Genomic DNA, 24,326 nt, shown 5'->3' with positions numbered 1-24,326 from the left:
CCTCTTACTAGGGGCTTGGACCGTTGTCAATTCTGTCTTGTTCCTGGGCTGACTGGATTGCCCTCGGGACTTTGATCTGTTGGGCGGGAAGTTGCAGTTGGGTCTGCATATGGTGGGGAGGGTGTCAAGTATATGTATGAGTGTGGCTCCCACTGACTATGTGAGAGGTTTTCCCCAGGGCACGGTGTTGGTCCCTAGGTGTGCAGCACTGGCCATGGACTGTGGCTGAGAGAACTGGAACTGAGGTACAGCTGCTTCAGAGACCACAGTGAGTGCCAAGGTGTGTAGGCCTGCCTCCATGGACACAAATGGACATTCCCTGCAGGCTTCTGGAGAGGGAGGATCATCCCTGGACCATGGCTGGGAGGAGCTGAAGTTGCTTCAGCTCTGAAGTAGAGTCACTTCAGAATTCTCAGTGGTACCATGTGGAGTGAGCAATTTCTTGGTCTGTATCCAAGACCACGGGTTCTCAAGTTTACCACCTGAATGAGGGCCTGCCTTCTCAAAATGACCCTCTTTGGTCTTGGGCTTTAGTATTATTTTACAACCTCCTCAAAGGTTTTATAAAGGCAGTTAGATTTTGAGACAGGGGTCTCATAATATCACCCAGGCTGGTCTGAATCTGCTGGACTAAAGTGATCCTATTTCCTCAGCCTCTGAGTAGCTGGAATTACATGTTCGAGCTACTCTGCCTGGCTTTCACAAAGACACTTTTGTCCATGGATGGCTGCCAAATTTTAGTTGCTGTGGGGAGATAGAAAAGTAGGAGACTTCCTATGCCACCATGTTTTTAATGTCACTCTCTCTATACAATCTGACTTTCTATTTTGTTCCAAATCAAATTTTACGTCTAAACATTTCTTGTTTTTCAATGATATATTATGGCATTACGTTTTTAAGTTATGTCCTTCGACATAAGTTTATTGTGTCTTTTGTTGTGCCAACACATTATGATTTTGGTTGAAATTGCAGCCTCCTATGTACAATTTATCAATGTCTGGTTTAATTAAAATAAAAATCAGCCATATCTCTATAAAAAGTTACATTTTTTACCTATACATTTATATATTTGGAAACCCTGATTTTATAATATGTGTGTGTGTATGATAGCTTTATATATAAAATAAATCTCAAAATCTAAGTGCCTTTATAAGAGCTTTGGGATCTAGGATCCCAAATATAAAAATATTTTTTCTATATATAAATCATAGGTTTCCAGTGAATGAACCCTTGTATTACTATTTAGTGTCCTTCTTTGTCTCTTGAGAGTTTTGGCTTAAAGTAGTATGTTTTATGAAATAGGACAGCTTTTGACTCAAAATGTATTTGGCCTAATATGATTGTGACTCTCCTGCTCTCATTTGCTTAACCATTGCATGGAGTGTGTTTTTCCATCCTGCCACTTTCAGTCCATTTTTTGCCATTAGATCCAATGTGAGTCTGTTATAAAGAGAATGTAGTTGGATCTTGATTTTTGAATTTCCTTAAACCCTTTTACTCAATTTTTTTCTTTTGATTGGGAATTTTAGTCTATAAATATTTAAATAATTGTTTGAATGGGAAGGGCTTACTATTGCCATTTTATTAATTGTTTTCTTTGATTCTTGCAGGTATTTTGTCCTTCTTTTCCTCATTTTCTGCCCTTTCTGTCTCATTGATTTTTGTAGTGACTTGCTTTGATCCTTTCTTTTTTAAAAATGTATCTCTATAGGTATTTTATTGTGGTTACCATTCGGATTACATAAAAGCACTTATAGTTACAACAATGTAAACTTGTAAGTAATAACTCTTTTTACTTGAATACAAAAATTCTTCTTCATTACATCTGCCTTAAAATTTTTATGGATTTCTCTAATTGTATCTTCTTATACTGTATATCCATTAACAGATGTTTCTTTCTTTCTTTCTTTTTCTTTATTTTTTGAGACAGAGTCTCACTCTGTTGCCCGGGCTAGAGTGCCATGTTGTCAGCCTACCTCACAGCAACCTAAAAGTCCTCTGCTCAAGCAATCCTTCTGCCTCAGCCTCCCAAGCAGCTAGGACTACAGGCATGAGCCACCATGTCCAGCTAATTTTTTTCTATATATATTTTTACCTGTCCAGATCATTTCTTTCTATTTTTAGTAGAGACCAGGTATGGATCTTGCTCAGGCTGGTCTCAAACTTCTGACCTTCAGCGATCCTCCCGCCTCAGCCTCCCAGAGTGCTAGGACTACAGGCGTGAGCCACTGCACCCAACCTAACAGATGTTTCTGATCATTTTTGTGCTTTTATCTTGTAAACTTTAAAGCATGATTAAAAGCGTTTTCTGCACCATGATTCTAATACTGCAGAACTTTATTCAGATGTAGTTGCATCTCTTTCCCAGACTGAGTTTCTTTTATTTCAGAATATTAAGGGGATACAAATATTTTTGGTTACATGAATCAGTTTTGTCATCACTTGAGTCATGACTACAGGTGTGCTCATCACCCAAATATTGTTCATTGTACCCATCAGGCAGGTTTTTGGTTCTGTCCTTCTTCCCCCTGCCCCCTGTTTGATTTCCACCAAGTTTTACTTTCCTCTGTGCACGTGTGTGTTCATCAGTTAGTACCAATTTAAGAATGAGTACATGTGGTGTTTTTCCAATCTTGAGATACTTCCCTTAGGATAATTGTTCCAAGTTACATGTAAATTATTGCAAAAGGCATTAATTGATCTTTTTGTGGCTTCGTAGTACTCCAAGGTGTAAATATACCAGATTTTATTAATGCAATCAAAAATTGATGGGCAGTTGGGTTAATTCCACATCTTTGCTGTTGTGAATTGTGCTGAAATAAATATTTGAGAGCAGGTATCTTTTTGATAGAAAGACTTATTTTCCTCTGGGTCGATACCTAGTAGTGGGATTGCTGGAGCAAATGGTAGGTCTGCTTTCAGTTCTTTGAGAAATCTCCATACTGTTTTCCATAGAGGTTGTCCTAATTTGCAGTCCCACCAACAGTGTGTAAGGATTCCTTTATCTCTGCCTCCGTGCCATCATCCCCTGCTCTCGTGTGCAATGTCTCTGCATGGATTCTGAGCAGCTCTTCCATGAGCCCAGAGTTCTGCAGTGGATGGGGGAGACTCCTCACAGTTCAAGCTGCCTGCAACGTTTATTCCTCTTCTAAAAAGCAGTGCTACTTCAATTCTGCTGTCTTCTCCTCTTCCCAGTAGTGTGCATTGTATTGGGACCCCTGGCTTAAGCTCTGAGTTGGGTGGTGCTGATAAGAATCGGCTACACCTTGTTGGATTGAGCCATTAGGTGGTCTAATGGGCTATATGGTCATTCTCCCCGTCAGTGGTTGATGTTTGCAGGAAAGAGCCAAGTGCACAGGGGTTCTTTTGTGCCTGGAATAGGCTTCAGCCTCTTAGGAGAAGCATTTGACTGTTCCAGACAGTAGGAAGGGTCTGGAGTCCCCAGGGGATTGCTTTCTCTCCAGCACAACAGAGGAGAGTGGAACAGTGAGGCTGGGTGGGGTTAGGTTGAGCACGCCTGGGAGGCTTTGCAAAGTCTTGGCAGGGCTCAAAGTCCTATCCCAGGGCCCTGGGAAAAGCCACTGGGAGAGGGGCCAAAAAGATCTATCAAAACTAAAAAGACTGCTTATGGGGGAGGAGCTGTCTGTAGTTCAGCAACTGGCTCTTGGAGTGAGCTTCGCCCCTCTCTCATTACCCCTGCCCTGAGGGGCTCCCTCCAGTGTCTTTTTGCAAATGGGCACAGAAACATGCTGCCCTCAGCCACAGTGGGACCACAGGCTGGGAACTTCGAGTCTGCCAGCGTGGCTTTCCTGTGGAGGTCAGGTCCCCAGAGGTAAAGGTGTGGAGAACACTGTAGGTGAGGAAAGGTGGCTGCCCTCCCAGTCGCAGTGGGTGGGGCAGGGAGGAAGAGAGCCAGGAATAGAGCCAGGACCCTGGCTCCTCCAGTCGCCCTCCTTGGAAGGCAGCCTGCAGGAAACGTCCAAGCTCCAGACCAACTCCTGGTCTCCACACGATTCAGTGGGTGCAGCAGTGCCCATGCGCATAAACGTGGGGAAGCTCACATACAACTCAGTAGCCCACTGATTACCAAAGGTGTGTAGGAAGGAGAAACGCAGTGCTCCCTTATTCCTTCACTGCGCTCTGAGCATCTTTGGGTTTGATTCTCACCAGTTTCTTCTCGTCTTTTTCTTTTTCCGTTTTTGTGTTCTGCTTCACAGTTTCCCCCTGTGAAGTATGCAGCAGGCTCCGGCACCTCCTCCAAACTACACATGAGCTGTGCCCATTCCTCCCTTTTCTTTACCTAAAACACTTTCTTCCCTCTGGGGTGCTCCAGCAAGTGATGGCTCTAGTAGGCCCTCTGGCCCTCTCCCCTCTTCATGAATTATTTTTATATAATTTTGTGTTGTTTTCTAGCATCATTTTATTTTCAATGAAAGGGGCTTCCTTTGGCACTTCTTGCAGGGCAGATCTAGTGCTGACAGACTCTGTCAGCATCTGGTTATGTTGATAAATCTTTTTTTTTTCTTCTTTTAGGAGGATAGTTTTGCTACATACAGTATTTTCTGCTGTGCAGTTTTTGTTCTTTAGGCACCGTGACTATATAACCCAATTTCTTTCTGCAGGGCAATGTTTCTGATAACAAATCCACTGGTTCTCTCATAGAAGCAAGCTTACAGATCACACATCACTCTTCTGTTCCAGCATTTCAGATTCTCTTTTCTGTGACTTTCAAAGCTCTACTTATAATGTCTTGGTATGGGTCTTTTTGTTTATCCTTGTTAAAGTGTGTTGAGCTTCTTGATTTCTTTTTTTCTTTTTTTTAATGTCCTGTGTGACTCGGAGAACATCAAGGAGGATATCCATATAATGCAGAACAAACTTTAGGTATAATAAAGACTTCTATAAATGTATTATAGCTATACTATAAAGATATATTATTTGTAGAAATACATACTGTATTACAAAGTTTATGTGATAGATTACATTTGGGGTGAGGCAGTAAACCTGTCTTAATGCAGGGGGCATCAAGGGTCAGAAGGCCTGAGAGCTGGACTCAGTTCTGCTGGTCTTAGTTCCTTGACTTTACTCACATTAAATATCCCTTCTCTACTGCCAGTTTTATTTATTTCATTTTATTTTACTTTATTTTTATTTCAGCTCATTATGGAGGTACAAACATTCAGGTTATATATATTGCCCATGCGCCCGCATCCCCCCCGAGTCTGAGCTTCAAGTGTGTCCACTCCCTAGACAGTGCACATCACACTCATCACGTAGGTATGCACCCATCCCCTCCCCCCACCGCCATCTCCCCCAGTCAAAACTTCAAGCGTGACCATTCCCCAGGCAGTGCGCATCACACTCATCAAGTAGGTATACACCCATCCCTTCCCCCCAGCCCAGACCTATGTCCAATACCCAATTGCTGTTATTCCCAAATGTGCACTCAGGGAAACCAGTTTGCTGGTGAATACATGTGGTGCTTATTTTTCCATTCTTGGGAAACTTCACTTAATAGAATGGGTTCCAACTCTCTCCAGGAGAACCAAAGAGATGCCATATCGCCATTATTTCTAATAGCTGAGTATTATTCCATGGTATACGTAATACCACATTTTGCTAATCCATTCATGAATTTAAGGGCATTTGGGTTGTTTCCACATCTTTGCAATTGTGTATTGTGCTGCTATAAACATTCGGGTGCAGGAGTCTTTTTTATAGAAAGACTTTTGTTCTTCTGGGTAGATGCCCAATAATGGGATTGCTGGATCGAATGATAGGTCTACTTGAATCTGTTTAAGGTATCTCCACATTGCTTTCCCCTAGTTTATAGTGCCACCAGCAGTGTATGAGTGTTTCTGTCTCTCCGCATCCATGCCAGCATGTATTGTTTTGGGACTTTTTGATAAAGGCCATTCTCACTGGAGTTAAGTGATATCTCATTGTGGTTTTGATTTGCATTTCCCTGATGATTAGAGATGTTGAACATTTTGCCAAACTATACTACAAGGCTGTGATTATAAAAACTGTTTGGTATAGGCACAAGTGCAGGGACACTGACCAGTGGAACAGAACAGAAAATCCAAATATAAAACCATCCTCATATAGCCATCTAATCTTTGACAAAGGAGACAAAAACATCCTCTGGGGAAAATATCCCTTATTTAATAAATTGTGCTGGGAAAACTAGATAGCCACATGTAGAAGACTAAAACAGGACACACAGCTTTCACGTCTCACAAAAATCAAATCACGGTGGATAACAGACTTAAAACTTAGGTGGGAAACTATTAGAATCCTAGAAGAAAACGTAGGAAAGACTCTTACAGACATTGGCCTAGGCAAAGAATTTATGAAGAAGGCCCCTAAGGCAATCACAGCAACAACAAAAATAAATAAATGGGACCTCATCAAATTAAAAAGCTTCTACACAGCCAAAGAAACAGTCATGAGAGTAAACAGACAACCTACAGCATGGGAAAAAATTTTCGCATACTACACATCAGATAAAGGACTGATAACAAGAATCTTTTTAGAACTCAGGAAAACCAGTAAGAAAAAATCAAACAACCCTATCAAAAAGTAGGCAAAGGACATGAATAGAATTTTTTCAAAAGAAGATATAAAAATTGCTAACACACATATGAAAAATGAGCTTCTTGATTTGTTAGTTCTTTTTCTTACATTTTAGAATTGCTCAGTCATTTGTATTTGTTTGCTTCAGCTCCACAGTTTGTTTTCTTTTATACTTTTTGTTGCTGTTTTAATTTTTCTCTATTCCTTGAGTTGCCTGTGTTTCCATTTCACTCATTGTGCACTATTCAGATGGGGCTTTTTAATTTTCTCAGGTATTTTATATATCATTATTTCTTTATAGTTCATTTCTGATTATTTATTTTGTTTCTTTTATTGGGTTAGGATATCCTGATACATTGTGTATGTTATAATCTTTCGTTGATATTTAGGGATTAAATAAAAATTCATCTGTCAGAAACTTTACAAATTGGCTTTGTCCTGGGAGATTCTGATATGAATTGCTTGGGCTACAGATTCTTGGAGCCTCCCAAATCTATTCTCAGGATGTTTATTCCTTGGAATTCTATGTTTATATTCCAGGTAAAGTGATTTTTCCGTGTTTTTTCTTAAGGCCCTGTAATCATTTGCTACCCCTATTGTATGCCACTTGTACTGAAGTCTCTCTGCTGCTGTAACACTCATTTACTTTTGTTTGCAGCAAACCCAGTCTACCTTCCAAAGCACAAAACTATTACGTTCAGCATTCTGTGTTATGGGAGACACTAACCAGTCTCTGGAAAGGCCCCTAGAAGTCCAAATATATATGTGTGCCGCAATTCTCTTTCTCCTTCTGGGGAGAATCCAGGAGTTGATTTTTTTAAAACCCATATAAACCATGCTATATTAATATTAGGAAGTACAATGGTACATAAATGTAACAAACTTTTCTTCCGCTTCTATGTGGCTTTTGGCATTGTGCTCTCCCGGGATGCTGCAAACATTTAATTGGTTTTAAAATTCACACAGAAGCAATTTGGTCAGTATATTTTTATTAATGTTATGTAGCTGTCACTGTATTAGGGCCTGTGGTACTTTACTATTTTCATAATGTGCTTGCTATAATTTCATATGTTAGATTTGTAATAGATGTTCATCTAAGGCTGAAAAAAAACAAGTGGGATAATTTGTTATTTTTATTTCTTTCAGCTGTGTCTTCTTATTACACCCAAGACCATTTGACAGGGAAAAGCCTGAAAGATTCATTCCAAAAAGTGCTACTGAGAAATTATGAAGGCTCTGGACTTCATAATTTAAGCTTAAGGAAAGACTGGGAAAGTGTGGGTGAGCGTAAGGAGCAGAGAGAATGTCATAATGGATTTCACCAATTTTCAACAGCTAGCCATTGCAAAGTCATCAAATGTAATAAATGTTTGAAAGTCTTCAGAAAATTATCGAAACGAAATAGACATAAGATAAGACATCCTGTAGAGAAAACTTTCAAATGTAAAGAATGTGAAAGAGCCATTAACAAATGTTCACACTTTACTGAATATAAAAGAATTGATACTAGAGAGAAACATTACAAATATATAGAATGTGGCAAAGTCTTCAAATCTTGCTCATGCCATTTTAATCAAAAGTCAAGTCATGCTGGCGAGAACCCCTACAAATGTGAAGAATGTGGCAAAGCTTTTAAGTGGTTTTCAAACCTTAATATACATAAGAGAATTCATACTGGAGAGAAACCCTACAAATGTGAAGAATGTGGCAAACCTTTTATCCTGCGTTCACACCTGACCACCCATAGGAAAATTCATACTGGAGAGAAACCCTACAGATGTGAAGAATGTGGCAAAGCTTTTATCGAGCGTTGAACCATGACTAAACATAAGAAAATTCATACTGGAGAGAAACCCTACAAATGTGAAGAATGTGGCAAAGCTTTTATCCAGCGTTCACACCTGACCACACATAAGACAATTCATACAGGAGAGAAACCCTACAAATGTGAAGAATGTGGCAAAGCATTTGTCCAGCGTTCAATCCTGACCACACATAAGAGAATTCACACTGGAGAGAAACCGTACAAATGTGAAGAATGTGGCAAAGCTTTTAAATCGTGTTCAGAACTTACTAATCATAAGAGAATTCATACAGGAGAGAAACCCTACAAATGTGAAGAATGTGGCAAAGCTTTTATCCAGCATTCAAACCTGACCACACATAGGAAAATTCATACTGGAGAGAAACCCTACAAATGTGAATGATGTGGCAAAGCCTTTACCTAGTGCTCTTACCTTACTCTACGTGACAGAATTCATACCTCAGAAAAATCCCACAAATGTAAACAATGTGGCACATCCTTTAATAACTGTTCACATATTACTTGACAGGACAGGGGTCATACTGGATAAAAGAGGTATAAATGTAAAGACTGTTGAAACACCTTCCACAAAATAAAAGTCTTAGAGTGCACCATGGTATTGATACAGGGAAAAAATTAGAAGTATAAAGACTGGTGCAATACATTTACTTATATCGCAGATCTTATTTATTGTACACAGAATTCATACTGGAGGGTAAACCCCCAACAATTTTTTTAAATTGTATTGAACTTCACAGAATTTGGACTGGAAAGAAGCCCTATAAATAAAATAAATGTGGAAACTATTTGTTCAAAAAATATGCCTTTGGAACCATCAGCATGAATATGAAAAGATATATTAGAGATACAAGAAATATGAAAAATTTAATCATAAATTAAGTCTAAATAAGCATCAGAGGATTTAGAGTAGAAGGCACCAAGGCACTAACACTTTCGGACATTAAAGCAGAGAGTTGATTATGAAGAATAATCCAAAGTTAAAATAGATAATTTATTTATATGTAGGCTTACATAGAGCAGAAGATTGATTTTTGGAGGGTTATAATTACACTCAAATTATGCTATTTTGCATTGACATGATTTTAGATGTTTTAAAAATTAAACATTGATGTAGTTCAACACTTGCTACTATGCTTTCATTCCTATTCTTTCTGTGAAAGGATGTGGCCAACTTTTGCTGCATCAGAGCTATACAAGAACTTTCTAATTTATGTAGATATCATTTTTGTACTCTTGAAAGGAATATAAAGGACACCAAGATGTAATATTCACTAAGAAAATCTAAGTGGAGAGGCTCTTTGTGATCCAGCCAGAACACTGTTTTAAGTAAGCTGTATGGTAGGTTTTTCATGTAATATTCTTCTGAGGACATTTTCAACTTTAGAAGTAAATTGTTTTACCAATTGTATATTAAGTAATAGAACAAAGTAGATTTTGAAATGCTGTTACTAAGACTATGTGTGATCTTAATTTGTTTTCATAAAAGAAAATTGTTTTTAATGTGTTACATGTGTATTGAATGAAGTCTTAACCTTCCACCGAGAATTACCTAGTGCACTTTATTCAAAGTCCAGATAACAAATGTAAATAGTATAATATTGGGTAACATAGTGGAACACAACATTACTAATGAGCTTTTTCACAGAGTTTAAGCTTCAGTTACTTTGAAAAATATTGCTTCCATAACTTATATTTTTATTCTTTTTCTTGTTTTTGCAACTACAAAGGGCCATTAAAATGGTTATAATGAGATTATACAGGAGTGTAATGAAAGGCCATACATTGCTGAATAATGAATATTTACAAATTTTAATTGTACATTTTTCTTTGAATGTGCAACCTCCCTGGCCTGAAAACTCCATATAGACTCTATAGGTAAACTTTAAGTGCAGAATGATGGAGGAAGTAATTGTGTTTGTGTGTGTACCTATTTTGAGAAGAAAAGAAAAATATTGGAATAAAACAGGTAATTAAAACAAATGTTCACCGGGCGCGGTGGCTCATGCCTGTAATCTTAGCACTCTGGGAGGTCGAGGCGAGTGGATCACTCGAGGTCAGGAGTTCAAGATCAGCCTGAGCAAGAGCGAGACCCCATCTCTACTAAAAATAGAAAGAAATTATCTGGCCAACTAAAAAATATATATAGAAAAAATTAGCCGGGCATAGTGGTGCATGCCTGTAGTCCCAGCTACTCGGGAGGTTGAGGCAGTAGGATCGCTTGAGCCCAGGAGTTTGAGGTTGCTGTGAGCTAGGCTGATGCCATGGCACTCACTCTAGCCCGGGCAACAGAGTGAGACTCTGTCTCAAAAAAAAAATTAAATAAATAAATAAATAAAACAAATGTTGATGATTTACTACCAAACTAGAAATCTCATAGATTCTGAAAGTAAATATATTTTCTCTCCTATGAATTTAATTTCTCTAAAATATTATGGCTCCTTGTTCTGAATCTCCCCATGTAAATCCTCTGTTTTCAAATGCCTGTTGTTCATGCTACATCAAATAAATTATTGTTTCAAAAGTTAAGAAATATTATTTGTATGACTCAGGGATTATACAAATAATTTCTATGAAATTTAAATGTGTTCCCAAAATAATTTGAATGTGTAATGCCATAGTGAGTATACTAAGTTAAATTGTATTAATTAGTAAATTTTAATTTTTTCTTTTCAAATGGTGAAATTTGTTTAAGCCAACTCCTCTTTAGTTGCTGTCTTTTTCACTTTTTGTAATTGACATAATTGAGTTGATAGATTTTGGGCCAATCTAGATAAACACTGAAGAGGCTTCATAAGTCATCAGGTTGTTTTCACATTTATTGGAATGAAAAAAGAAGACAGCGCTAGGTGTATAATAGATGTTACATATTTAGCAGTGAGTATTTCTGTTGAAGGGATTTTGTGGCTTCAGGTAAGATATTCAAAACAGCCAGGTGAAGAAATGACATCCATTCTGCATGTGCAGAGAGATCACTTGTTTAGGGGCTGCAAAATTTGCTGTCTGAATTTACAAAGGGGAATTCGGCTTCTTTTCATTTCCTAATTTTTTCCAGTTTCTTTCTGTGTGTCTATGTTCACCCCCAGCTACACATGCACCTCAGTCCTTCTTCTTTGCCTGTTCTATGGCTACAGCTTTCTCACCGTTCTCCCCACCCCAGGTCATTTCACACAGTACTGTATAAGTTCTTATGAGACCTTAGGATTTTTTTTTTTTATGTGGAGAGTTTGAGACAATTTATAGGTTATAAATGTAACATTCTGATCACTTAAGTGAGGTAAGGAGGATTCAGCGGCCATGGACAAGGCAGTTAAGTGAATCAGTTAGCATTGTTTGTCTTTGTTTGTAAAAGGAAGGTGTTACTAAATCCTAACACAAAATGTGGTAAATATAAAATTACTTGTATTAGGTAAAGCATTAATAAGAGTGAGCCATATATTGTGAATGCTATGTAAGGAAAAATAACAGTTCCTAAATATCCTAAGAGAAAGCATTTCTTAGAAATAAATTCTGAATGAAAGATAATGGTAACTGTTGAATTTTGAAATTAATTTTTTTAATGAAATAATTTAGCAAAACTTATGTTTATAGGGAGAATCTTTTATTTTTCAGTGTGTATGATAAGCACTGGACAGTACTAAAACGACCTGTATGGACTTAAAATTTGGAATAATCTTTATTTCATATTGATATTGCAATCTTGAGAAATCTTTCACTCTTATATCATTATATCTTTCTTTATTTTAATAGGTACAGTGTACACTGCACTGTTTTAATTCTTAATCACTGAACCATAGTCAACTATTTCATCATTGTCTCTAGAAAAATCTCAGAGATCACGGCAGGTTTTGGATTAAAACATCTTCTCAGTGATTTTGGATGCAAACTTGTTTTTCACGTTCACAGTGTGACCAGAGACGGAACAATTAGCACCACCTGAGTCTTACATGGCTTCCATACCATCACCGTCAGCACAAGGAACACCATGAACCACACGTTTAAAGTGCATTGGCCACTGCCATTTTTGGTACTAGTTTCTGAACATACTGGTAAATATCAGAGTCCCTATACTTATGACCAAGAAATGGAATAACAAAAAGATCGCAAAAACTACATTGTTTTTGATGGAGTTTAGCTAAGCTTATGACAAAGGCACAGACGCAATATTTAGAATATTGCCAGTATTCCACAATTTTTCAACATTTATTTTTAAGTTCGCAGATACTATTTATGTATTTCTTATGTAACGCATGATGTTTTCAAGTATATATACATTATTAAATACTTAATTCTAGCCAATTAACTAGTATTGTGCCTCACAGGTTATTTTTGTGGTGAGAACACTTAACATCTAGTGTTTTAGCATTTTTTAAATATACATACACATTATGTCATAATTAACTATAGTCACCATGCTGTACAGTAGCTCTCTTGAACTTAATCCGCCTAACTGTAATTATGTATCTTTTGAAAGTTATCTCCCCAAGCTCCCATCCTTCCTACAAACTCCAGCCTCTGGTAGTGTCATTCTACTCTCTACTTTAATGAGATCAACTTGTTTAGATTACACATGTGAATGAGATCGTGAGATACTTCTATTTCTCTGCCTGGCTCACTTCAATTAACATGTTCTCCAGGTTCATCCATTTGATGGAAAATGACAGGATTTTTATGTCTAATATTCCATTATATATGTATACATATTACACACATACACACTTTCTTTATCCATTCATTTGATTAGGGACACTTGGGTCGATTCCATATCTTGGCCATTATAAATCAGACTACAATAAATGTGAGAGTACAGCTGTTCTTTCAGCTATACCATTTTTCTATTTCTGCATGTACACTTAATTATGCTATTGCTATATCACATGGTAGTTTAGTTTTTTGTTTAACTTTTGAGAATTCTCCTAACTTTTTTCCATAAGGTTGCATTGATTTACAATCACACCAACAGCTTGCAAGTGTTCCCTTTTCTCCAGATTTTTACCAACACTTATCTTTTCTATTTTAATGATAGTCATTCTAACAAGAATGGGTTGATATGGTGGTTTTGATTTTCCTTTCCCTGGTTATTACTGATGGTGAACAATTTTTCTTACATCTGTTGGCCATTTGTATGTCTTATTTTGACTAATGTCTACTTAGGTCTGTTGCCTATGTTGAAATAATTACTCAATTTTTGTTGTATAGTTGAGTTTCTCATATATTTTTGATATTAACCCCTTGTCAGGTATATAATTTACAGGTTTTTCCCATTGATAAGTTGTGTAATCATTCTGTTGTTTCTACTTGGTGTTGTATAGAAATGTTTTAGTAATCCCCTTTGCCTGTTTTACTTGGTACCTGGAATTTTGAGGTGAAATCCAAATAATCATTATCTAGATCAATGTCATAAAGCTGTCATGCTAAATTTTCTTGTAGTAGTTTCAGAGTTTCAGGTCTTACAATTAAGTCTTTAATGAATTTTGAGTTAGTTTTTGTATGTTGTATGATGTGAGAGACTCATTCCATTTTTCTGTGTCTGGATATCAAGGCTGCCTAACAAAATTTACTGAAGAGACTGTTCCTTCCCCATTGTGTTTTCTTGTCACCTTTGTCTAAAATCAGTTAATTGTAAATGCATAAATTTATCTCTGAGTTCCCTATTCTGCTCCATTATCCTATGAGTCTGATTTTATGCCAGTACCATACTCTTCGGGTTACTATCACTTTGTAGCATATTTCAAAACCAAGTACTGTGATGTCTCTAGCTTTCCCCCCGACTTGCCACTCCATTGCTTATACTATTCAGGATCTTTGTTGGAATCATATACATTTTTAGCATTTTTATTTCTTTGAAGTATGTCATTGGTATTTTGATTGGGATTGCATTGACTCTGTAGAACATTTTGTAAAATATAAACATTTTGACAATGCTATTTCTGCTAATCCATGACCAAGGATATGTTTCCATTTGTTTGTGTTTTCTTCTATTTCTTACTTAATTTTCTTTAGTCCTCGGGGTAGAGATATTTCATCTTTGTTGTGAAAATTATTTCTAAGTTATTTTTTCATAGCTATTGTAGATGTGATTCTTTCCTTGATTTCCTTTACTGATAGTTTACTTTTAGTGTATATGAGTGCTAGTGAGTTTTACATGTAGATTTTGTGTCCTGAAAATTTACCAAATTTGTTTATTAGCTCTAACAATTTTTTGGTGAAATATTTACAGTTTTCTACATATAAGATGATGTGATCTGCAAACAGGGACAATTTATCTCCTTCCTTTCCAATCTGGATTTTTTTTTTATTTTTTCTTTAATTGCTCTGTCTGGGACATCCATTACTGTGTTGACTAGAAATGGCAAGAGAGAAAATCCTTGACTTGTTCAACCTCTTAGAGGAAAACCTTAGAACTATTGCCCTTTTGTTGGTATGTTAGCTCTGTGTTTGTCATACACGGCCTTCATTGAATTGGGGTGAATTTTTTCTATTTCTAATTTGTTGAGAGATAATATCATGAAGGGATGTTGAATTTAGTCAAATCCTTTTCTGCATCTATTGAAATGTTATGGTTGATCCTGGGAACTGTCATCTTTGTCATAATCTGGGGGATGCATGCATACCTAGAGCAGTCATTGAAGGTATCACATCTCACATTCTGTTGATACGGCTCCCTTAGGATGTCTACTGTGAGTGTCTTACTCCCCAGATAATATTGAGGCTCAGGGATTTTCATTTCCTTTGTTTACTAAATTATTCAAAGGATCTAGAAAAGTGACTACACAAATAAAGTACTTTACAAATGCAAAAACAAAAAAAGAGATTTGCTCTGCTTGTGCTTTTGTAAACAGAGAAACATAGACCATTGAGACATGAGGTAGAGAGCTTCAGTTAGGGGGAGAAAAAATAATGCAAATGAACAACCACATCATGCCCTGAAGCCTTTCTGCAGAGCCAGGCACTAGGGACCTGCTTGTGATGTCTGAGTCCATTTAGTCACTACAAAATCCCTGTTAAGTTCATGTTTTGATCACCCCACTTTTGAAAGGACAAACTGAGGTTCAGAGAGCTGCAGTGGTATCCTAATGACACAGCTAGTAGGTGGCAGAGTCACCACTGTACCTTGGAGGGGACAGATGCTCACCTGCTAAACAGCTGCTCCAGGAAATGTAGGATGGTGGCAAAGGCCCAGGGGAAGCCCCAGAAGGTGGTGAAAAAGGAGATAGTTCAACCCTGGGAGGCTAGGGAATCCACCAGTGTCTGCTTTGTGTCTCACTGGAAATTCCACATTCTGGCCTCCTGTAGGTTCAGGGAAGACTCATTTTCATACTAGGGAGGATAAGAAGATGTATATAGTCAGTGACAGCACCACAAACTCCCAGAGGTTTGGAGTCTGGAGCGCAAACCAGGAACACCGCTTTAGGGACTTGTGCATGTTAAGAACATGGGTTTTCATGGTGAAAATTGCTCTAGGCTTTCAAAGTAAAATTTCATCTGAGAGCGGAAAATAATTAACCTATTAATACTGAGACAGCATAGGGAAGGCCTTGGCCTCACTTCTGACCAAGGGAGGCAAAAAATGGCAGCATGGCCCAGCCTAATTAGCTGCAGAAGACAGAAAACAAACAAGAAAAAAAAATACAAATGACCTTTTAGCCACTAGAACTCAGCCCATACCCATATAAGGAGGGAGGCCGAATAATCTGTCTCTTGGGTAATGTTTTTTTTCAAGACCACTGAAACAAGATGCTGACATTAGATGAAGAACCTCTCTGCAAAGAAACCAGATATATCCAGATCTAAGCACCTCAAGCCAAATAGGACCCCCACACTGAACTTGCCTTGACTGTTACTGATTTTATTCCCATGTGAATGCTAAAAATCACACCCAGGCTTGGAGATTTAGCATGTTAATGGGACACACAATGGAAGAAGAAGCATGTAATAGAGCTACAGGGGCACAAGGAAATGTTCACTTTTACCTCCTTACACACCATCTTTTTCCCACCTAAGCCTCTTTAAAATTCTTCCTGAACGTCCCTTGGGGACTCAGCAAGAGAATTTTTCCTTTGTGCTGCCTCACTTATGTTGAACATTGTGGGGAGTTAGATACACTTTCCACAAAGAGGTTTTTTTCTCTTCTGATGACCCCTCTCAGGCAGGGATCATCACAAAGGATGAAAAAATAGTAGGAAACAGAAATAAAAGAATTATAATAATACACAGAGCGAAAGATATAGTTTAGAAAGTAAAGGGTTATGAAAAGAGACAAAAGGAGGGTGACCGGATGGATATATTGCTTCCCACAAAAATATATCAAAGGCTGAAACTCCACACAGGTATTTTATAGGGTAGATACAGGTTCCCGTTGCCAAGGCCAACGGGATTTACATACTAACAGGATGTTTGCTTTAGGGTCAAAGTTTTCTAAAAGGCACTACAGATCCTTAACTCTATCTAGGGGAACTATGAGTTACTAAATCTTCTTGGGGCAAACTTCTAAGTTTTCTGATAAGGCTATTACTTTAGCAAAATAACAGAGACATCTTGGCTCCGGTGATTGTGTTCTTGGAGACAAAGATCATCTCAGAGGTCAACATGAGCTGTGCTTTGTGTTAATTCCTTTAACCACATGGTTCCGCTTGGGCATTAGCATATCTATTTGATCAGCTCTCATCTCCGGGGGTCTTTGTCGGTTAACTCTGGCAACCCTGGCTCTAGACGAGGCCTGTCTTGTCTTTCAAAACAGTTGAGAACCATAGGCCCAGTTTACAACTGTCTCTTTGAAGTGCAGCTGTTACTGACCAACGAGACGCCCTCCTGAGGCAAGACAGCTTTTGAACTATCACATTTATTTTTTCTTTAAGACAAAGCCTTATTTGACTTCTGAAATCAAATCTTATCTCCATAAATACAGGGGGCATTCCTATAACTCAGTATTCTTAGGCTCAACAGAACATTAGCCCCAATAAAGCCTTGCTTGTGACTTCTTCCAGGCTCTGGCTAATTTCTCTTGCATAGTGAGCCCAAGGACCTATACCAGTAAAATACCTTCATGGAATTTCCATGATATTCTTTGAGCTGTAGAGCCATAGCACCCACCTGTATTAATAGCCTGTATGTATGAAAACCATTATTCCACTGAGTCCTCAAAAAATCCTTACTACAGAGATGGGAAATACGCTTTAGGAGTGAATCATATGTCACATTCTGTGGACATGACCTCCTTATGGTGTCTAACCTGAGTGTCTGACTCCCTGTCTGAAGCCAGCTGCTCACCAGCACCCAGATCAGAAGAGAGAATCTTGTGCAGTGAGGGCTGCATGAAATTCCTTCTATGCTACCTGAGGCTCTATCTGCTTTTGACATGGAGGGGAAGGGCCTGGGGAAGCCTCATTTTCTTCACCTTTTAGGTACAATGCACAGCAAAAGACACCCTAGAAGAAACATTTTGACTTAAAACATATAATTGCCTCCCTTTGTTTTGCAATAAAGGGAGCCTTAATAAACAGCTAAATAATCCTAAACTGGCAATGGGGAAAATGGCAGGAGACTCTAGCATGATAAAAAGCCCATCACAGGGCCAAGGATCCGCACAGATAACTCAAGGAAGAGAAAACACAAGTAGGTACTAAACAACCCAGAGGTGACTCACAAGTATCATTTGAAAACCTGGAAATGAAAGGATCAATGATTTCGTTTGCCACACAGACAACAGATTAGTAAAAAATCAAAAAGATATTAACACCCAAGAGAGGCTGGATACATTATGTTGGAGGTTAAAATGTCAACATACACATTATGGGAGACAAGTAGTCTATTGTACCTTCTAAGATTTTATTACCGAAAAGTTTTCTTTCACCTCCTACTCACTGTGTCCTTTGTTCCCTTTCTCAATCTCTCTCTCTGTCTGCCCGTGTTTTTCTTTCTCTATTGTATTCCTCAAACTGAGGAGGCAAGCTCTGATGCTAGGAGCTGCCCTGTGGTAAGCCCCACATGGCAGAGAACTGAGGAAGTGTCCAGGCCAGCAGACAAGGGAGCCGAGGATTTTTGAATGCTCTGAATCCTGCCAATACCCCCATGAGTGAGCTTGGAAACTGATCCTCCCCAATCCAGCTTCAGCTGAGACCACAGCCCAGCCTCATGAGAGAACTTGAGGCAGAGGCTCCCACCTATACTGTGCCCAGATTCTTGTCCACATGAATTATGAGATATTACATAGTTGTTTAAAAGTACTATGTCTTGGGGCACTGTTGTCAGAGAGAAGCAGGTCACTCCCCTCCTGTCTCATGCCCCAGGATTCTCCGTCCCTCTGTTTCTCTCTTCCCCAGGCCCCTTCCAGCCCCACTGGCCCCTTTCTAATCTCCTCTCCCAAAGTTCCTTCTACCTGTAAGTCTCCGTACCAGGGGTGGCTTCTCCTTGACACACTGTTCCCAAACTTGTGCAGGGCTGGCTTCCTGTTGTCATTCTGGTTACAGCATAAGTGTCTCCTTAGTGAGGCATTTGGGTCCCTGCATGCAGTTACTCCCCAGCCCTCCTTCCCAAAGTCCTACATGATTTTCAACACAGCATTTGCTTTTTTCTTTCACATGTCCTTGCTTTCATCCAGGTGTCCTCAGACTCTGGGCTCCTGGAAGGGGATAAGGGACCACTTGGTCCTTTACAGTACCAAAAGTTGGGCCCACAAGTGCACCTGGTGCAGGGTGAATTCTTGAGGCAGAGTTATTAGGTGAATAAATGAGGGAATCTCAAAGCCCCTTTTCTTCTTCTGACCACCTCATATTGGAGATCATTGATAATATCAGGAGGTTCAAGTTGGCACAGAAGCATTTATTAACATTCTGAACAGGGATCTTTGTCAAGGAGAAATTCTCTAAGAAGAAGACACTTATCTCATATATTAGAAACCCTCTGCCAGCTTAGGTGACAACCACAAGCATTTTAACTCTGGCCGGGCAGAATTCTGGCTAGGCTGGTGAAAAAGGAGCCTAACTCTGAGAGAGTCAAACTTGGACATTCCAGATATTCATGCATTTACCCAGGGAGCATTTATCATGTTAAATCATGTACATCACAGTGTGCCAAGGGCAATAGAAGTTGAATAAAATTTAGTAAGGCACACCCACCCCTCAGGAAACACATTCTAGTAAGATACTCTGAACTCCTGTATTCTGTATAACCATTCTAGTGGGTGTTGATTATTTTATTATTGTGGTTTGATTTTCATTTCCCTAATGCATAATATTTTGAGCATATTTTACAATCAAATTTTTACATCTTAGGAAAAATATTTGTTTAAATATTTTGTCCTTTTTTAATTGGTAAACTTTTTTATTACTAACTTGTAAGAGTTCTATATATATTCTCTCTACTAGACCTTTAACAGATATAAGATTGAAAATATTTTCTCTCAATAAGGAATTTTTCTTTTAATATTTTTTATTGTGTTCAAATAATTTTTTTAATTTGATAAGTTATAATTGATTATTTCTTTTCTTGATTGTGCTTTTGTTGTAATATGTAAAAAAAAAAAAAAAATCTTTCCCTAAGTCAAGATCACAAAAAGGTGCTCTAATATTTTTCCCCAAAATTTTGCAGTTTCATCTCTTACATTTAGGTATATAATCCATTTTGAGTATTTCTGTATGTGTATGATTTGGATTATGGGTAAAACTTCACTTTTTTGCATGTGGATATTTAATTTTTCCATTATCATTTGTGGAGCAGAATTTTTTCCCATTACAATTACGTAGCATGTTTGACAAAATCAATTTTACCACAAATTAATGTGTTTATTAATGGACCTTGAATTCTATTCTTTTGATCTACATAAATCTATCCTCATGCTAGTACTATACATTTCGTTACTGTAACATTGTTGTATTAATTCATGTCAGAAGTTTTTCTAAATTCTAGAGTGTATATGATTTTATTTTCATATAAAGTTTAGGGGGAGCTTCTAAAATTCAATTAAAGAAAACTTATTTGAAAATTTGCATTGAATCCATAGATCAATCATTTGGGTATTTTGATATTACTATTAAGTATTGTTACCCTTGGACATTGAATATATCTCAATATATTCAGTTCTTCAATTTCTTTCAGCATTGTTAATAATTTTTGCCTATAAAGTACTTGCACTTATTTTTAAAAATTTATTTCTAAATGCTTCTGTTTGATGCTGCTATTAATAAAATGATTTTCTTAGTTTGATTTACATTTGTTCATTGCTTTTATAAAAAAGTACATTAAATTTTGTTTGCTGATCTTATATCTTGTGACAATGAACTTGTTTATTAGCTTAATGAGGTTTTTTAATTAAATTCTTTCACATTTTTATACTATGTTTTGAAATGTGTGATAAAATTCTGTTCTGTTTTTTCTTTTCTAATTTAAGAATTTTTTCGTTTCAAGTATAATTTTCTGGCTGATACTTCCAGTACAATGTTGAAAAGAGTAATAAAAGAAGAAATTCTTGTCTTATTCCCAAAGTTATGAGTAAAGCACCCAGTCTCTAATTATGAAGAATGATATTAGCTGTAGGTTTTCATAGATGTACTTTAGAGTCTCAGAAATTCTCCTCTAGTAATTTACTGGGAATTTTATCATAAATAGGTGTTGGACTTGTCAGAATTTTTCTCTGCCAATTTAAATTATTACTTTATTACTCAAATAATATTTTGCAATATATTGGTTGATTTTTGAATAATCTAACATTGCATTTGTGAAAACATCCTAGTCATACTATATAATCATTATATGTTGCTGAGTTCAATTTACTAGTGTTTAGGAGGATTTCTGTGTCTTTATTTATATGGAATATTGGCCCATATTCTTCTTTACTTGTGATCCTTTTGTCTGTTCTTAGCATCATGGTAATGCTGGCTAAACAAGGAATTGGGAACTATTACATCTCCTACTGCTGAACGCTTTTATAAAGAATTAATATTAGGCCGGGCGCGGTGGCTCACGCCTGTAATCCTAGCACTCTGGGAGGCCGAGGCGGGTGGATTGCTCAAGGTCAGGAGTTCGAGACCAGCCTGAGCGAGACCCCGTCTCTACTAAAAATAGAAAGACATTATATGGACAACTAAAAAAAATCTATATAGAAAAAATTAGCCGGGCATAGTGGCGCATGCCTGTAGTCCCAGCTACTCGGGAGGCTGAGGCAGTAGGATCGCTTAAGCCGAGGAGTCTTAGGTTGCTGTGAGCTAAGCTGATGCCACGGCACTCACTCTAGCCTGGGCAACAAAGTGAGACTCTGTCTCAACAAAAAAAAAAAAAAAAAAAAAAAAGAATTAATATTAATTCTTCATTAAATATTCATGGATTTTACAATTTATGCAATTTGATATGGAACTATTTTTAATTATTTTCTTTTTATTATATGACTGTATATTCTATTTCATTATACATGTCTATTGATATCAATTTCTTTACTTTCATAATTTATGGCTACCAATACATTTATTTCTCTTTTGTTATGTTTCATAAAAATTAATATTCTAGGCACTTGACATGTAATTGTCTGGAATCAAAATAAAGCGTGAGTGTTCAGGCCAACCAATAAATGGCTCAAAATTCTCTCCATTGTTAGAATAATGACTATGAATATGATTTTATTACTTAAAACTCATATTTATGAGGTGGAGAATAAGAACACACCTGGAAGTTCCAGGGCCCCATCAACCACCTGGGGCATTAGAATGCTTCTCCTGAGAATTTAGAGCTGGCTACAGGACACAAAAACAAAACTGAAGCTTATTCCTCCCACCAAGGACCAGCTCCTGACAGGGAGGTCAATTTGCATGCCCTTTTACTACATTTACTGACTCATTATACAGAGTGCGGTCAATTCTTTCCCACAAGCACCACCTACTAGCTCAGATATTAAACTGGGCATGTCATTATCTATACAAAAGAAAATACAAAGGTAAGAAAGAACAACTGCTCAAGATGAGAAGGAATCAGCAAAAGAACTCTGGAAGTATGAAGAATGAAATGAGAACATCAATTCCCTAGCAATGAATACCAACCAAAATCAGAACATTGAAATGACAGATGAAGAACTTTGGACATGGATTGTAAGTAAGCTCAATAAAATGCAAGATAAAGTGGGAACCCAACACAAAGAAACTGCAAAAAAAAAAATCAGGAAATGAATTAAAAATTGACTAATGAAATTGAAATATTAAAAATAAAACAGAACTTCTGGAAATGAAAAACTCATTTAAGGAATTCCAAAACACAGTGGAAAGCCTTAAGAATAAGTTAGATCAAGCATAAAAAAGAATCTCAGAGCTTGAAGACAATATCTTTCAATTCAACAAGTCACTCACAGAGGTAGAAGAGAGATATAAGAGAAAAGAGCAAAGCCTACAAGAAGTATATGATTATATAAAGAGGCCTAACATAAGAATGATATCTTTCCATGAGGGTGAAGAAGAAAATACACATGGGTTGGATAATCTATTCGAGGGAATAATTGAAGGAAATTGCCTTGTTCTTGCCAAAAATCTAGATATCCAGGTACAAAAACCTCAAGGGACTCCTGGGATATTCGTCACAAAGAGGAAAACATCACAAGACATATTCCTTAGACTGGACAAAATAAACATGAAAGAAGCCCTCCTATGAGCCAGAAGGTGAGAGCAGCGAGTGACTTACAAAGCAAAACCCATCATTGTAACTGCAGATTTCTCAACTGAGACCTTTCAAGCTAGAAGGGAATGGGGCCCCATTCTCAGTCTGCTCAAACAGATTAATGCCCACCCTCGGATTTTGTATGCTGTAAAACTAAGTTTCATATATGAGGGGGAAATAAATACTTTCTCATACAAGCCAACACATGAGAGAATTTGTCAAAACAACTCTAGCTCTGCAAGAACTATTCAGAACTGTGTTACACCTGGAGCAGAACAATAGACACCAGTGCAAAATCATCCAAAAGCTAAAGGTCAAAGGTCAGATACCACAGTGACTCCACTCATAAAAGAAAGGAACAAAGTTCTATTCAACAAGATGAACAGACATCCAGCCCCCTTATCAATTCTTTCAATAAAAGTGAATAGCTTCAACTGCCCACTGAAGAAATATAGACTGGCTGAATGGATAAATCTGTAGAAGCCAAATATCTGCTATCCTCAGGAAACACATCTACCCACAAGGACACATTCAGACTCGAGGTGATGGAATGCAAAAGAATATTGCATGCAAATTGATACAAAAAGAAACCTGGTATACCGGTTTCCATATCACATAATGTAGTCTTCAAATCAACAAAAGAAAGGAAAGACAAAATGGTCATTATATAATGGTAAAGGGAACAATTCAACATGAAGACATAACAATTATAAATATTTATGTATCCAAGAAAGGTGTGCCCAGATTCATAAACAAAACCTACTTGATCTAAACAAAATAATAAACAACAGCACTGCAATATCTAGAAACTTTCATACCCCACTGATGGAATAGGAGAGATCTTACAAATAGAAAATAAACAAAGAAACATTGTACTTAAGCAGAACTCTAGAACACATGCGACTAAAAACATTTACCAAAACTGTCTACCCAAAAACCACTGAGTATACATTCTTCTCATCACCTCATGGGACACTCTCTAAGAGTGACCATCCTAGACCACAAAACATGTCTCAAAAATTTAAAAAAAGATTAATTATACTATTCATCTTCTAAGACAACAGTGGAATAAAATTAGAAACACCTCCAACAGAAATGTTCATCTCTACACAAAGTCATGGAAACTAAACAACTTACTGCTGAAAGATTATTTGGTCAAGGAGGAGATTAAGATGGAAATCAAAAGATTCTTTGAAGTAAATGATGAGGAAACAAATTATCAAAATCTCTGGGACACAGCTAAAGCAGTCCTGAGAGGACTATTCATAGCTTTAAATACCTACATCCAAAAGAT

At 37.4% G+C, this 24,326-nt stretch overlaps 1 pseudogene; it reads left to right on the top strand.

Annotated features, from left to right (window-relative positions):
• Positions 1-5,279: 5,279 nt before the first annotated feature.
• LOC138382892 (zinc finger protein 737-like) lies at positions 5,280-8,783 on the top strand (annotated as a pseudogene).
• Positions 8,784-24,326: the final 15,543 nt, after the last annotated feature.

This window comes from Eulemur rufifrons, chromosome 4 (assembly GCF_041146395.1).
Source record: "Eulemur rufifrons isolate Redbay chromosome 4, OSU_ERuf_1, whole genome shotgun sequence".
Taxonomy (NCBI): Eukaryota; Metazoa; Chordata; class Mammalia; order Primates; family Lemuridae; genus Eulemur; species Eulemur rufifrons.
The sequence above is the reverse complement of the archived record's forward strand: the minus strand, read 5'-3'. Positions and strand labels throughout refer to the sequence as shown.